Below are 16,088 nucleotides of genomic sequence, written 5' to 3' on the forward strand. Positions count from 1 at the left end.
CTGGCATCAAACATGATGGAAGTGTCTATGTACTCTTTTCAGTCACATCTATCAAACGAGATGCGTTTGGCCTTTTTTAACTACGGCGTAGGTCCTGCTGAACTGTACAGAATTTGTAAGTGCCCATGTATCCTTGAAGATGGAGGCTGGTCCTTTGCTTTCTTTAGCGATAGCCATGCTTAATGTCCATCCTGTAGCTAGCCCGGGTGGGTGGAACATTTTAACTTGTGGGTCCGTGGATTACTTGTGAATGGGGTGGGGAAGCCATTCACACTCCACCCACTCCGGCAGGTTCAGATGCACAGTGTGACAAGCACACCTGGTCCTTGAACAGAAGAGGTCAGCGAAGTGAACGCACACACGCACACACACATACACACTACATGTCACTTATTCAAACTCACTCAGTGTAACTATAACGATTTGTCTGTGGTTCTGAATGTGGTAACGGTCCTTGTTTTTTTAAATCATTATTATTATTACAGCTGTGTATTTTTGTTTGATTGTAAATATATTTGTTGTAAAGAAAATGACTAAGCTAATTATGTTGTATACCCTCCCCTTTGCTTGACACTATTGCTGTGGTTTGCTAGAGAGGTTTTATTTGTTGTTTTTAAGAAGGTTATTTTTGCAGCTCTTGTTACATATTTAATGTTATAATGACCTACTAACCTAATAAGCCTCCGGACACTGAATCGTGTGTCTAAATCGTAACCACAACACACACACACACACACACATACAATATTCCAATATAATGACCATAGCTCACGTTTCCAAAAAAGTGCCCCTTCTCTCTCATACACTCTAAAAATACACACACATGGCACCTTACAGCGAGACACCCTGCATACACCCAGCAAGATGAAATGAGGTTATCCTGCTTGAGTGAACTGAGGTAGCAGACAGTGGTAGTTCTTATGGAAGCATCATGTTATTTATTTTAATCACTGCAAAAAAGGTCAATTTTAACAAGTCTTCCCCCTGCCCAAGCCTGTACATGTCAGTTATCTTAACACGTCATTTTCACTTGGTTTCATTAACTTGGTTTGAGGATTTTTTTTTTTAAGAGGGGGGTCATCTTTTTCTCCCAACATATCGTCTCTGCACTGGAAACAAGTTGAATCACCCCATCAGCAGATTGTTTTTTTTTAAACACTTGATTTATGAAATATAGCCCTCTAGGACTAAAGTTTGAAAGATTTGATAAGATGGACATTTTTTGCAGTGTATGTATGAATCATGTTTTATCCACGACTTTAGAAAATACTGGTTGTATTACGCCAACACTTGAAAACCTGGCTGATGCTCTTTTCAAAGTTTGTTTACACACAAATAAAGACATGATGATGTACGCCAAGGTCGTTGTGTATTTTTCATACATTGATACGTGTGATCTAATGAAAATATCACTTCGGGTATTTTATACTATTTTTAGTCCAATTCCCTGTTTGTGATTACTGAGAAGCTTGAATCTGTGAATCTGACCTCCAGAGGACGCCAAAACCATCTGAACACTTTTTCTCTGACGTCATAATATTCTGCTGTTTGCGCGCTATGAGCCAGTGCTTTTTCCCCCATTTACTCTTCTTTGCTTTGTTGTTATGCCTATTTTTATGCTTGCTGCTTTTTTTTTGTCTCGCCAATATCTCATACCGCAGCAGCAATCTTATTTCCTCACTGTGGTTGAACTTTAATCTATACATTTTTTTTTGGGAGGAGGATTTTTCCTCTTTTTTTCTCCCCAATTTTATCCGGCCCATTACTCCACTATTCCAAGCCGTGCCGCCCCGGTCGTCCCTCTGCTGATCCCGGGAGGGCTGCAGACTACCACATGCCTCCTCCGATACATGTGGATGTAATGTATTGGGCCTTATGTTAATGCGCATGCTCTCTGGTGAGTCTTTGATGGGGGGCTCTCGCGAGACGAGACCAGGAAGTAATGTCAAGTATGAGCCGAACTGGAAGAAACGCAGATGTAGCCTGATGGCTGAGTATCCTAAATTTGCTAAGTTCTAAGTAAAGAGTTCGTTACAACCAATGTCTCTCTCGTCTCTAAGTCGAATCTTACACTGGCGACGAAGCGGATCCGAACTCCAACAGTTCTGAACAGTTGATTGATGGAAATCAGCAACCTCCGATTTTCTACTACAGCTTCGAGGAATCTGTGAGTAGCCTAACGACATCACCATGACCACGCTGGGTCGCATAGGAGAGTTTGATGAATGCTCCGGCACTGCCATTGAGGAGTATGTTGAGAGACAGAAATTTTTTTTCCTGGCAAATGGAGTAGATGGGGAGGAGAAGAAACGCGCTATTTTTAACGTATTCTACACTACGTTCGGTGGTCGCTCCCGTCCTTCCTCCGTCCGTCACCTATGAAAACTTAGTATCGGCCTTGAAGCGCCACTACAGTCCTCCTCCATCACAAATTGTTCAGCGTTTTCAGTTTCACAATTGCAAACAAAAGCAAGGCCAAGGAATCTCCAGCTACATTGCTGAACTCCGTAAACTCTCAGTGCATTGCGCTTTTGGTGACCAACTGGAAGCCATGCTGCGTGACAGAATTGTCTGTGGGGTGCTAGATGAAGCGTTGCAGCGCCACCTGCTGGCTGAAAATGAACTCACATTCAAAGCAGCAGAGGAGAAAGCCCTTGCAGCGGAAACAGCCACGTTAAATGCGCGAATACTACAACCAAACCAGCTGGGACCACCACAGCCAGCAGAAGTTCATCAAACTGCACAAAGTCAAACCGTTTTGAAAGTGAAACAAACAGTAGCAGAAGGTGGTGCAAAGCCATGTTTTCGTTGTGGAGGCACACACAACCAACAACATTGTAAATTTACCTCTGCTGTATGCCACTATTGCAAAAAAAAAAGGGGGCACATTTCTCGGGTTTGTTTTAAAAAGAGCAGGGATGTCGCATCAGCGGATTCTTCTGACACAGTTCCTCAAGCCGAACAACACACACACACTGTTAGGCAACAAGAAGAGGAATATGACATTTACACCATGGGCAGGCAGCTGTATGCTCATGTAAAAAAGCCATATTAAGCCACTGTGATCCTGAATAACAAAACACATGTAATGGAGGTGGACTCTGGAGCTGCATGCTCCTTGATCAGTGAGGGCAGTTTCAACACCTTGTGGCCTGACCAGCCGCCTTTACTGCACAAGGACAGTAGTGTGCTTAGACAATGGTCACAAGCAGAACTACAAGTTAATGGGAAGATTTTTATGGATGTGCAGTATCAAGGCAATCACAAGACCTTGCCACTGATTATTGTTCGAGGTCAGGGGGCAAGCCTACTGGGCAGGGACTGGTTTGAGGCACTGGGCATTTCTGTAATGGGGGTGCGCTGAGTCTTCCAGGACCTCGGGGCTTCACGAACCCCTCCAATTGCTATTGATATTAATACGACAGCATCACCCAAGTTTTTTAAAGCACGTTCGGTGCCCTTTGCCCTTCGACCAAAGCTAGACGAGGAGCTTGACAAGCTAGTAGCTCAGGGTATTTTTGAACCCGTGAGACACTCAAGGTGGGCCACACCCATCGTACCAGTAGTTAAAAAGGATGGCAGCTTAAGAATTTGCGGTGACTATCGCTGCACTGTGAATACAGTTGTGAAACCTGATGTATACCCCATTCCTACGGTGGCTGAACTGTTTTCCAGACTGGCAAGGGGGGTGCTTTTCAGTAAATTGGACCTCAAACAAGCTTACCAGCAGCTGGTGCTGGACGACAAGGCTGCAGAGCTTCTCACTATAAACACCCATCGCGGGCTGTTTCGGGCCCGCCGCCTGCAGTTTGGAGTATCGACAGCTGTGTCCATATTTCAGCGTTTCATGGATACACTCCTCGCCGGTATACCAGGCGTGCAACCGTACCTGGACGATGTCTTAATAGCGGGAAAGACTGTTGACCAGCACAATGACCGTCTTCGTGCAGTGCTGGAACGATTCGCAGAAGCAGGATTGCGGCTACAGAAGGAGAAAAGTGTGTTTGCTGCTGACCAAGTGAATTTTTAGGTTTTCGTGTGGACAAGGATGGCGTGCGGCCGACTATGGAGAAAGTTGAGGCTATTCAGAAGGCGCCTTCACCCCGGAACAAAACGGAGCTTCAGTCATTCCTAGGCTTACTCAATTTTTACAGCTGTTTTTTGCCAAACAAGGCTACCATCTTAGAACCGCTGCACCGCCTCCTGGATCAGTCTGCACCCTGGCAGTGAACTGACGCACATAAAAAAGCTTACACTGCTGCAAAACAACTGCTTCAGGCTGATGGCGTGCTCACGCACTATGACGAAACAAAGCCATTAGCCGTTGTTTGTGACGCTTCGCCTTATGGCTTGGGGGCGCTGCTCTTCCATATGGAGTCTGATGGCCGGGAGGCTCCCATCGTCTTTGCCTCGAGGACACTATCCTCCACTGAAAGAAATTATGCTCAAATAGATAAGGAGGCCTTGGCGGTCATTTTTGCAGTCAAAAAATTTCACCAGTACCTTGCTGGTCGCCACTTTGTGGTTTTTACTGACCACAAACCTCTTTTGGGGCTGCTACACCACTCAAAGCCCATGCCACCTGTCCTGTCCCCACACATGCTACGCTGGAGTGTTCTTTTTGGGGCCTACGATTACGAATTGTGCTACCGCCCTGGCAAACAGCTAGCAAATGCTGATGCCCTCAGTCGCTTACCACTGCCTGCTGGTATGCGTGAGACCCCTCCACCCATGGAGGTGCTCTTACTGGAAATGGCGCCTGAAGCCCCAATGAATGCAAAACACATTGCCGCCCTGACTCGGAAGGATCCAGTTCTGTCTCGGGTGCTGCGCTGGGTCCTGCATGGCTGGCCAGTGGATACACCCGACAGCCGTTTCAAGCCGTTTTTCACCTGGCGCCATGAACTGTCCGCACACAAGGACTGCCTATTATGGGGGTGTCGTGTAGTTATTCCTAACCTGGCGAGGGAGGAGGTACTAGCCATGCTGCATGATGCACACCCAGGCATTGTGCATATGAAGGGCCTGGGGAGGAGTTATGCCTGGTGGCCAGGTATGGATTTAGCAATAGAACAGACAGTAAAATCCTGTGAAACCTGTCAGAGAACTCGTCATGCACCACCAACAGCACAGCTGCACCCTTGGGAGTGGACAACTAAGAAATGGTCCCGGCTACACATTGACTTTGCTGGTCCATTCCAGGGGAAGACATTTCTCATAATTGTGGACTCACACTCTAAGTGGTTAGAGGTTGCCATGGTGAGTTCAATGTCCTCCTCTGCAGCGATCAGCACACTGAGGCTCCTCTTTGCAACTCACGGGTTACCAGATGTCATTGTTTCTGACAACGGTGCAGCCTTCACATCAGAAGAATTCAAAGAGTTTGCCAGACGGAATGGCATCAGAGCAGTGACTACGGCCCCTTACCATCCTCGTTCAAATGGCCAAGCAGAACGTATGGTCCAGACAACCAAGGAGGCCCTATCTAGGATCACTATCGGTGTCTGGCAGACACGCCTGGCTAGGTTTCTGCTGTCACAGCATGTGACTCCCAATTCAGCAACAGGAAAGAGCCCTGCCGAGCTTCTCATGAACCGGCGTCTTACCACGGCCTTTGATCGCCTTCATCCTGACTATGAAAATGAGATGCACCTCAAGCAGGAAGTGAGTGCAGAAAAGCTGCAAGGCCCAAACAGATGTTTTAGGCCACAGGACACTGTGTACATGAGGAGCTACACTGGGGGACCCAAATGGGTCCCTGGTGTGATAGCCGATCCTACTGGCCCAGTTTCATATAGAGTGCAGACTCCTGATGGGCAAATGCATCGACGCCATGTGGATCAGCTGCATAGATAGAGCGACTGCACGCACGGATGTGGTCGCTGGAGAATCCACTGTTCCTGGTGAGCAGTCACCTGAAGATGGGCCGCTCGAGTCTACCTCGTCGGAAACACCACGACCAGAGACCAGCTGGTCTGTTGAAGATCCCTCTGGTCCTGTGTCCATTCCTGTGCCCACTACCCCTCTACAGCGTCCGGCAAGAGACCGGCATCCTCCACGCCACTTGGCGGATTTTGTTTTCTGGGGGAAAGGGGTGTAATGTATTGGGACTTATGTTAATGCGCATGCTCTCTGGTTAGTCTTTGATGGGGGGCTCTCGCGAGACGAGACCAGGAAGTAATGTTAAGTATGAGCCGAACTGGAAGAAACACAGATGTAGCCTGATGGCTGAGTATCCTAAATTTGCTAAGTTCTAAGTAAAGAGTTCGTTACAACCAATGTCTCTCTCGTCTCTAAGTCGAATCTTACAGTGGAGTCCCCAGCCGCTTTACAACTGACAGTGAGGAGTTTCGCCAGGGGGACGTAGCGCGTGTGAGGATTACGCTATTCCCACCCAGCTCCCCCCCGAACGGGTGCCTCGACCGACCAGAGGAGGCACTAGTGCAGCGACCAGGACACATACCCACATCCGGCTTCCCACCCGCAGACACGGCCAGTTGTGTCCGTGGGGACACCCGACCAAGCAAGAAGTAACACGGGTATTCGAACCGCCGATCCCCGCGTTGATAGACAATGGAATAGACCGCTACGCTACCGGACGCCCCTCGATATCATTTTTTTTGGGAGGGGGGCGCAATCTGAAGCTCATCATCGAGAAAATTCTAGGGTACTACTACTACTACTACTTTCGGCTGCTCCCGTTAGGGGTCGCCACAGCGGATCATCCGTTTTCATTTCTTCCTGTCTTCTGCGTCTTCCTCTGTCACACCAGCCACCTGCATGTCTGCCCTCACCACATCCATAAACCTCCTCTTTGGCCTTCCTCTTCTCCTCTTCCCTGGCAGCTCCATATTCAGCATCCTTCTCCCAATATACTCAGCATCTCTCCTCCACACATGTCCAAGCCATCTCAATCTTGCCTCTCTGGCTTTGTCTCCAAACCATCCAACCTGAGCGGTCCCTCTAATATAATCGTTCCTAATCCTGTCCTTCTTCGTTACTCCCAGTGAAAATCTTAGCATCTTCAACTCTGCCACCTCCAGCTCCGCCTCCTGTCTTTTCGTCAGTGCCACTGTCTCCAAACCATATAACATAGCTGGTCTCACAACCATCTTGTAAACTTTCCCTTTAACTCTTGCTGATACCCTTCTGTCGCAAATCACTCCTGACACACTTCTCCACCCACTCCAACCTGCCTGCACTCTCTTTTTCACCTCTCTACTGCACTCCCCGTTACTTTGGACAGTTGACCCCAAGTATTTAAACTCAAATGCCTTTGTCACCTCCACTCCTTGCATCCTGACCATTCCACTGTCCTCTCTCTCATTCACGCATATTTGCAAGTTATTTGGTTTATTTCGGGCTTCTTTTTTTTCCTCTGGGGAGTGGATTTATGCCACAGAGCCTCGTAAGGTTTTGTCACAGGGGAACCCATATCATAAGATCTTTGTCATTTAAACACCATTAATTTGTATCTTGCCTTCACTGTACATGGAAGGACAATAGTAATGACAGTGAAAATGTCAAACAGGATTAAAACGGGCATTCTTGGTATTGGGTGAGTTTAAGTCATTGGAGTAGCAACTTTTCCCTCTTTCAGTGGGCCTAACTCAATAGAGCATCAGTAAAGTGCCCACCTCACAACACCAATGACATGCCTGTACTTCCATCATAACATGCTATTACATCAAAACTGAGGGGTAGCGGGTGGTGTCGCCTGCCAGATACAGCAAAAATAACAAGAAAAAAGCCATTTTATTTGGTTATTGTATTGTTACAATGAATTCTTACAATGAAATGTGTTCTGTGCATTTAACCCATCCTGTATTCATAGATACCCTGTGACGTCAATGTTTTAGCGCCGCCATTTTTGTGTCCGGGTCACAGCTGCACAACCACTACTGCCAGAGTAGACTAGTGATTCTAGAGTCTGTAGACACACACCAAAACAAAAAAAGGTCATACAATTTGCCCAGGATATGTTGTGCTGTTGGCTGTAACAACAGTCGTCAGAGAAACCCCGGACTACAATTGTATTCAATCCCAAAAGGAGCTAAATCGGCCGAATAAATGGCTGGCTTCAATCAGAAGGGACCGCTGGCAGCCAACTTCTAACTCCAGATTGTGCAGTCAACACTTTGTCACCGGTAAGTTACATTTGCCTTTAACTTAGCTAATTATTATTTATATCTTTTAACTCCCTCTGACAGGAAAACGCTTACAGCAGTATCATGACCTTTCTGTCAGCATTTCTGAAAGCTATTCCAAGACTGACCCCCTTTCATAGTTTTTTATTAACACTGATGAGAATGAGGCTCAATTTACCTCTATATATATCTTTTTTTTTGTCTGTTTATTTCGTATGTCTAAGACAAGTGTTGCCAAAATATTTAATAGTACATTAGATGTCATGTATATGTTAGACTGTCACCACTTATATGTTGGCCATCAAAAGAACAAATTCAGGTCAGTCTGCCCATCTGTTTCAGGGATGACTGTAGCAACTGCACTTCTATCACTGACTGTTTTGAAATAGTTATAGAGAAGCCAAAGAACTTGAGAGCTCATGCACAGACATACTCTCAGTACAAGCATCACAACACTGTAAAATACCTGATATCAATAACACCACAGGGTGTTACATCCTTTGTGTCAAATGGCTGGAGTGGACGCACAAGCGACAAGCACATCACAGAAACTGTGGATATCTTGAAATTGTCACCAGGAGATGTCATTCTTGCAGATCGAGGCTTCAGTGTCAAAGATACGGTTGGCCTGTGTTGTGCACAGTTGAAAATAGCAGCATTCACCAAAGGCAATCAGCAACTGCATCCACTGGAACTAGAAGCAACAAGGGGACTGGCTGCCATCAGGATCCATGTGGAAAGAGTCATCGGCCTGGTCAGGAACAAGTACACCATCCTTCAGACCACCATCCCGCTGTCTCTCTGCCAAACAGCCACTCAAGGACAACCTACCTCCCTTGACAAGATGGTAACAGTTTGCTGTGCTCTTTGTAATATTTGCCCATCTGTGGTCCCCACAGAATAGACAGGCAGTAGTTGCATGTAAAATATAAAACGTATACATCACGGTAATAAATGTGACCTTTACTGTAACCTGTGGACGTATTGTATTTGGCTTTAAATAAACCAACAGTAATAGAGTTTACTTTTAATACAAAAACAACCTTAACGTCTCCAGTAGTACAGCATTCATTTCATAATGTCTCCTACCATTTAAACGAGTAACTATCTAGGGGTTAGAAATCATAAGTTGTCTGCCATCTAGGATATATGTTATGTTATATATATATAATGTATGTATGTCTATATATATATATAATGTATGTATGTCTATATATATACTTTTTGCACTATCTACGGTATTTGCATGTGTTCAGTGGTGTCAGATGAATGCGTACAGACCATAAAGACAAAAGAAAAAACAGCAACAGTAGATCAGGGGCTTCATAACATTTATTTCAATTACAGCGTCCAACTTAATAGGTGCAGGAGCCAGAGCCAGCAGAGGGTTGAGTGGGTGAAACCAACCATTTTCATCTCTGGTAAAAACAGAGGTTAAAAAGCTATAGAGGTGGAGGCAGTAACAGGCATAAATAGGCATCGGTACTCTTGAAAGCCTTCAGGCTATCTCCGGTGTATGGGGATGGGTTGTGTACAAGGTAAATATAAATGTCAGGAAAAGTAAGTTGGGGCAGATGCTTTGCAGAAATTAAGGGACAAAATAAAGCTGAAGGTAATAAATAGGGATCGCTACCAATAATTGATGTTTTTTCCAAATATCGCTCTCTTTCTCTCTCATTCAAATGTGCAGTGTTGGCGGTCATGATGGCAATGACGGTCACAGTAGAAAATGTTCAAGGCATTCGGACACAAATATGGCGGCGGTCATTTTGGAAGTGACGTATTTGGTACCCATGAATAGGAGCAGCGGGCAGCTGCAGTGCCCGGGGACCAACTCCAGTTCTTCTTTCCATTGTCTTGCTCAGGGGCACAGACAGGAGTATTAACCCTAACATGCCTGTCTTTTTGGTGGTGGGAGGAAACCCATGCAGACACGGGGAGAACATGCAAACTCCACACAAAAAGGACCTGGGACGGCCTGGGGTTCGAACCCAGGACCTTCTTGCTGTGAGGCAACAGTACTAACCAATGGGCCGCCGTGCCACCCAAATAAACCAGCACATTCATGGTGCCACAACCAGATTTCCACTAAGACAGTGGGTCACAGCTCTGGTCTCCAGGACCCCCCCACACACACACACACACACACACACACACACACACACACACACACACACACACACACACACAACCACCCACCCCCTGTACCCAGTACTGCTGGTTTCTTTTTCTTTTTTTAATAATTTCATTTCTGATTTTTCCCTTTTTTCTCCCAATTTAGTGGCCAATTGATCCCTATTTTAGTTCAAACACCCACCCTCGTATTGCATGCGTTCGCCAACTGCATCTCTCCGGCCGGCAGTCTCGAAGGAAAGCGCCTCCCCACTTTCGTGACAAGGCGAATCCAAGCCGAACCACTGTTTTTCCGACACACACAGAGACGCATTCACATGACGAACACAAGCCGACTCCGCCCCCCTCCCGAGGACAGCGTTGCCAATGATTGCTGCTTCGTCGAGTCCGGCCATAGTCGGATCTGACGAGACCGGGGCGCGAACCCCAGTCCCCAGTGGGCAACTGCCTCGACACCAAGCCGATGCTTAGACCGCTACGCCACCGCGGACGCACTGCTGGTTTCTTTAACCTGCCAGGTGTTGCAGCCATCAGCCCAGGGAGTTTTTAGACCTGAAACAACAGGTAAATGAGTTACCTTTGAAAATAGAAAACCAGCAGTATTGTGAGATCTTGAGGGTTGGATTGAGAATTCTTTTGTTATGGTAACCATTTGTTGGTTTGTGGGTAATGACTGTGTGAGAACTCATCTTAGGGTATGACACAGAGGACTGATATCATTCTATGTACTAGAAATAGACATTTTGATTGGGACCCCCAGGAACCCACTGAATAACACATAGATTATGAGACATGGGTGTCCGTTTCTCATCATGTGACCCTGGATACGGCTCCCTCCCTCCTTTTTTTCACCCCAATCGTACACAGCCAATTACCCCACTCTTCTGAGCCATCCCGATCTCTTCTCCACCCTCTCTGCCGATCCGGGGAGGGCGGCAAACTACCACATGCGTCCTCCAATACATGTGGAGTCGCGGGCCACTTCTTTTCACCTGACAGTGAAGAGTTTCACCACGGGGACATAGCGCGTGGGAGGATCACGCTATTCCCCCCTCCCCCCTTAACAGGCGCCCGAACAGTTCAGAGGAGTCGTGAGTGTGGCAACCAGAACACATACCCACATCCGGCTTCCCACCCGAAGACACGGCCAATTGTGTCTGTGGGGACGCCCAACCAAGCCGGAGGTAACATGGGGAATCGAACCGGCGATCCCCGCTTTGATAGGCAACGGAATAGACCGCTACGCTACCCGGACGCCCCCTGAAGTGCTCTCTTTTGGTGCATTTGTTAAGATCTCTCGGATCGATACATAGCCTCAGATCTCCATTCTTTTTCTCCACAATGACAAGGCAAGTGATCCAGTCTTTAGGGTCTTCCACTTTTCTCACTATCCCTTTGTCTATCAGGGATTTCGGTTCTTTTCTCAGTCTTCCTCTCAGAGCCACTGGCACTTTTCTTGCTGCGTGTATAACTGGCTTAGCTTTATCTTTCAACTGTATTTTGTACTGGTTTGGTAGATGGTCGACACCCTGGAGCACATCCTTGTACTCTTGCACCATCTTAGTGGTGGATCATGTACCTGAACACACATTTTGATGGAATTGTTTGGTTGTTAAACGCTCTTAAGTTCATCAAAGATAGCTGAATCATTTCATCTGGATACAACGTTTGAGATAGGTTTCAGTGATGAAACCTCTATCTGTTGATTTTCTTACCTGGATTTTTGATCATGCACAAAGACGCTGTTGAGTTCGCTTTCTTAGGTCACACCTTGGGCTACATGTTCAGTTGCTTGAAGTATTTCATTGGCAGGATATTTACCTGTGCCCCAGTGTCAATTTTCATTGGGAGTGTTACATCATCGACACTCAAGTGTGATGCTATATTCATTCATTCATTCATTCATTCATGCATTCATTCATCCTCGTTGCCGTCCATATCAGTCAGTGTCACTAACTCCAAGTACAGTCGTTGTTCCTCCTCACTGTCACTTGCCTCTTTTGCCTGCCCCACAACATGCACCCTTTTCCTTGTGAAACAGGACCTAGCAAAGTCATTTCCTCCACACTTCCAACAGTCTGCCATATGCTCAGCACTTGTTTGGAGCATGTCTACTCGCTGCTCCACCCACTCTGCCGATCCGGGGAGGGCTGCAGACTACCACATGCCTCCTCCGATACATGTGGAGTCGCCCGTCGCTTCTTTTCATCTGACAGTAAGGAGTTTCCCCAGGGGGACGTAGCACTTGGGAGTATCACGCGATTCCCCCCATTCCCCTCTCCCCCCGCACAGGCGCCCCATCCGACCAGAGGAGGCGCTAGTGCAGTGACCAGGACACATACCCACATCCGGCTTCCCACCCGCAGACACGGCCAATTGTGTCTGTAGGGACGCCCGACCAAGCCGGAGGTAACACGGGGAGTCGAAACCGTGTTGGTAGGCAACGGAGTAGACCGCTACGCTACCCCGACGCCAGGATTGACTCTTGAGACGCAGGTCTGTCACATACTGTTGATTCAGACTCTCTTTGCATTCTGTTCCTGGAGACATACCGTTCATGTTTCTGTATTTTCTGTATTGTATTTTTTCTTTTCTTCTTGGCATACAATAGTCCTAAAACTAGCCCAGTGCCGCGGGAAACTGACCCCTTTCGTCCTCCGAAAAGACGAACGTGCTGTACACATCCAGCACGGCCCGGCCAGCCACAGTTGACAACAGCGCCATCTTCCGACGGTCATTTCTTTCATCCAGTCCGGTCGCCAACAAATCAAGCTTTGCCTGAAGGCTTTCCAGTTCTCGTGGACATTGCCTGTTAATTTTAACTGATCAGACAGACAAATGCTTTTCAACGTTACAGCGATTTTTATCGGATTTACCCCTGCTACCATGTATTGACTGCACCGGACACCACGTGTGCCCTTTCCAAGAAGCCCCCACTTTATTGCGTCACATCCTTCGTGCCGTTTAAACAGCGCCATCTGTAGGCTGTGTACAGGTCACACACGAGCGGTTGTTACGTTGACAGCGGCTGTTGTTTTTGTCACTCAGCTCCTGTAACAACTGTACACTTGGTTTGGACATGGTTTTATACAGAGAAACTCTGGTCAGACGTTCTTGTCTTTATACAAATGTTATTTAATGGGTTTTATTTCTCCTTTAAAGACATTCTCTTTAGGATTTTTGATTACACGAAGGAGGGGGATGACAAATATTTTTAATACATTCTTTCTTTATATTTGCCAAATTCTATGTTCAGAAATGTAAATGTAGTAACCGTAGACCCTTCTTTCCTGTTTTCAAAAATGACCTTTCAGAATATTTAGAAAGTATTAAGTGTTCAAAAAAATACTGTAACGTGCGTGGATAACTAGACACGCTGGCCGCTGGCTCGCGGGTCTGACCCTTCAGTCGAGCGGTTAGCGATGCCTCCTGCGGTGCGGGCGATACGGGTTCGCTTCCCGGCCGCGGCAGTTCCTGTGGTTGCGTTGTCCCCCCGAATTCGCTATATTGGTGTCAGAAGTGGGATGGAGCGACCGTAAGGCCATCGGAAGCGCATGCGCCCTGAGGCGTAAAGGAGCTGATAGGCTTAAGCGCGGGGCGCGCTTCCCGAAGGAGGGGGCTAGTGTAACGTGCATGGATAAGTAGACACGCTGGCCGCTGGCTGGCGGGTCTGACCCTTTAGTTGAGCGGTTAGCGATGCCTCCTGCGGTGCGGGTGATACGGGTTCACTTCTCGGCCGCGGCAGTTCCCCCGAATTCGCTACAATACTAAAGCTGGTAAATTATTGCATCAATGTGAATCTTTCAATGTAGATTGTTCATTTGCTTCAGTAAAATAACGCTCCTGTGCTTTTTTACTTCGCTTATTGTATGTTTTTATTTTTCACTCTTCTTGTGCCCCCGTCTATGTTTTGTTCTTGCTTTTTGTTCAGTTAAAAAAGAAAAAAAAGAAAAACATGAGCGGTTGTTGGTTTGGAGGTTGAGCATTGGTGTATACGTTATATTTGTATACCACGAAATATGAATGGGCGTTATCAATACATTTTCCCTTTATTTATATTCAACGCCTGTCTCCCGACTCACTGCCAGCCAGGCAGCATCTCTCTTGTGGGGCAGTTTGTAGTTTTCACGGGCATTGTCGCACAATACCGGCAGGTTAGACGCAGCAACAAAGTCTCCTCCTCCATCCTGGCTCACTAAGAAAAACTACAGCCAATCACAGCCAAGTAGGGCCCGCGGGTCAAAGTTCACCAAAGTTGAAATCATGACGCGGGGCGAAGACGCAAATTTCTCTCACCACCGGAAGTGAAGGTTTTATTCGCCCCCTTCACTCACATAGAATGGAGGTGAACGGCAGGCGGATATTCGCCAATGTCAATTTCGCGCGTGCGTGTCCGTCACCTTACTCTCGACCTACTTCTCCCCTAATTTGTTCTTGCTGGCAGTGCTAGCTCTCATTTTAGAAACTGTACTTTTAACTTCTTTTTTTTCAAACAGTGGACTGAAATTCTGCAGCCCGCCACCTCTCTCCCCCCTATCCCTTCTTAACTTGCCACTTTCGGCTTCTTGAGTTTCATGCGGATATATTTTTTTGCCTTGACACAACGAGATGGAAGGATTAAGGACATTGAGAAACCTTTCAGAAACCACAGGTCCCCGGAGAGACTAGGGAGAGCAGAGAGAGGGGCGGGGGGTGACGATGGTCGGTGGTGGAGAAGGGAGACGAAAAGCCAGCAAGACGACTGCTCTCATAACCTTCTGATTTTAAGTGGTTTCAGCTCAGAGGGCATCAGTTTGCCAGCATTCTGTAACACAACACAAATTCTCTCACCCCCTCTCTCAACACACACACACACACAAACACTCACACACACACACACACACACACACACACACACACACACACTCCTGTTCCTCATAAGTCCCCCACCAATTACACAGTGGACATTTAAGAGTGATAACATATTATAACTGCATTGTGTTATTGACATTTGCACAGGCTACCCTACCATTGGTTGGTGATTTTCTAACGGCGACGATCCAGGAAGTGGGGTTTATTCCACTGCTGTGCTCGTTGTAACGCCCCGGGTTAGCATGTCAGACAAATGCCTACATGTAATCCTGAATGTTATTTCATTTGCCTTCACCAGTCATTTATTCGTTCAGCGGTCTGGGTGCTGGCCACCTCAGCTTGGCCTGTGTGGGGGATTTTTTACTCTCCACTGTATTTGTTTCTTTTGAAGCACGTGTTCTGTACGAGCCCCTCCGGGCACTGTGATGTTCTCTGCATTACTTGTAGTTCTGTCCTCATAACCACACTTTGTCTTTTATAATTCATATGTTAAACTGAGCTAAGTTACCTTCAACCAAAGCCCATTTCCCAGAGACAGAGTTGAGCACACCAGTGCTCTCTCTCTCTCTCTCTCTCTCTCTCTCTCTCTCTCTCTCTCTCTCTCTCTCTCTCTCTCTCTCTCTCTCTCTCTCTCTCTCTCTCACACACACACACCACACACACACACACACACACACACACACACACACACACACACACACAGTTCCCTTTACACTGCTGACTGTCAGTGAATATTGCAACTAGGAAAAAAAACAGTGCCTGCCTAAAGCCTTGATCCCCTCTTACTTATAACAGGATTTGACCCTTAAGACCCGGAGCATGACCCTCGTCTGGTGCAATACCATCATCCTGTTTAACATGCACTCTCACTATTGTCCTGACACACACACACACACACACACACACACACACACACACACACACACACACACACACACACACACACACACACACACA

General features: G+C 46.9%; 1 pseudogene; it reads left to right on the forward strand.

Annotated features, from left to right (window-relative positions):
* The first annotated feature begins 60 nt into the window (after positions 1–60).
* On the forward strand, positions 61–5,856 carry LOC130124395 (uncharacterized protein K02A2.6-like; annotated as a pseudogene).
* Positions 5,857–16,088: the final 10,232 nt, after the last annotated feature.

Source organism: Lampris incognitus, chromosome 14, assembly GCF_029633865.1.
Source record: "Lampris incognitus isolate fLamInc1 chromosome 14, fLamInc1.hap2, whole genome shotgun sequence".
In the NCBI taxonomy this organism is placed as follows: domain Eukaryota; kingdom Metazoa; phylum Chordata; class Actinopteri; order Lampriformes; family Lampridae; genus Lampris; species Lampris incognitus.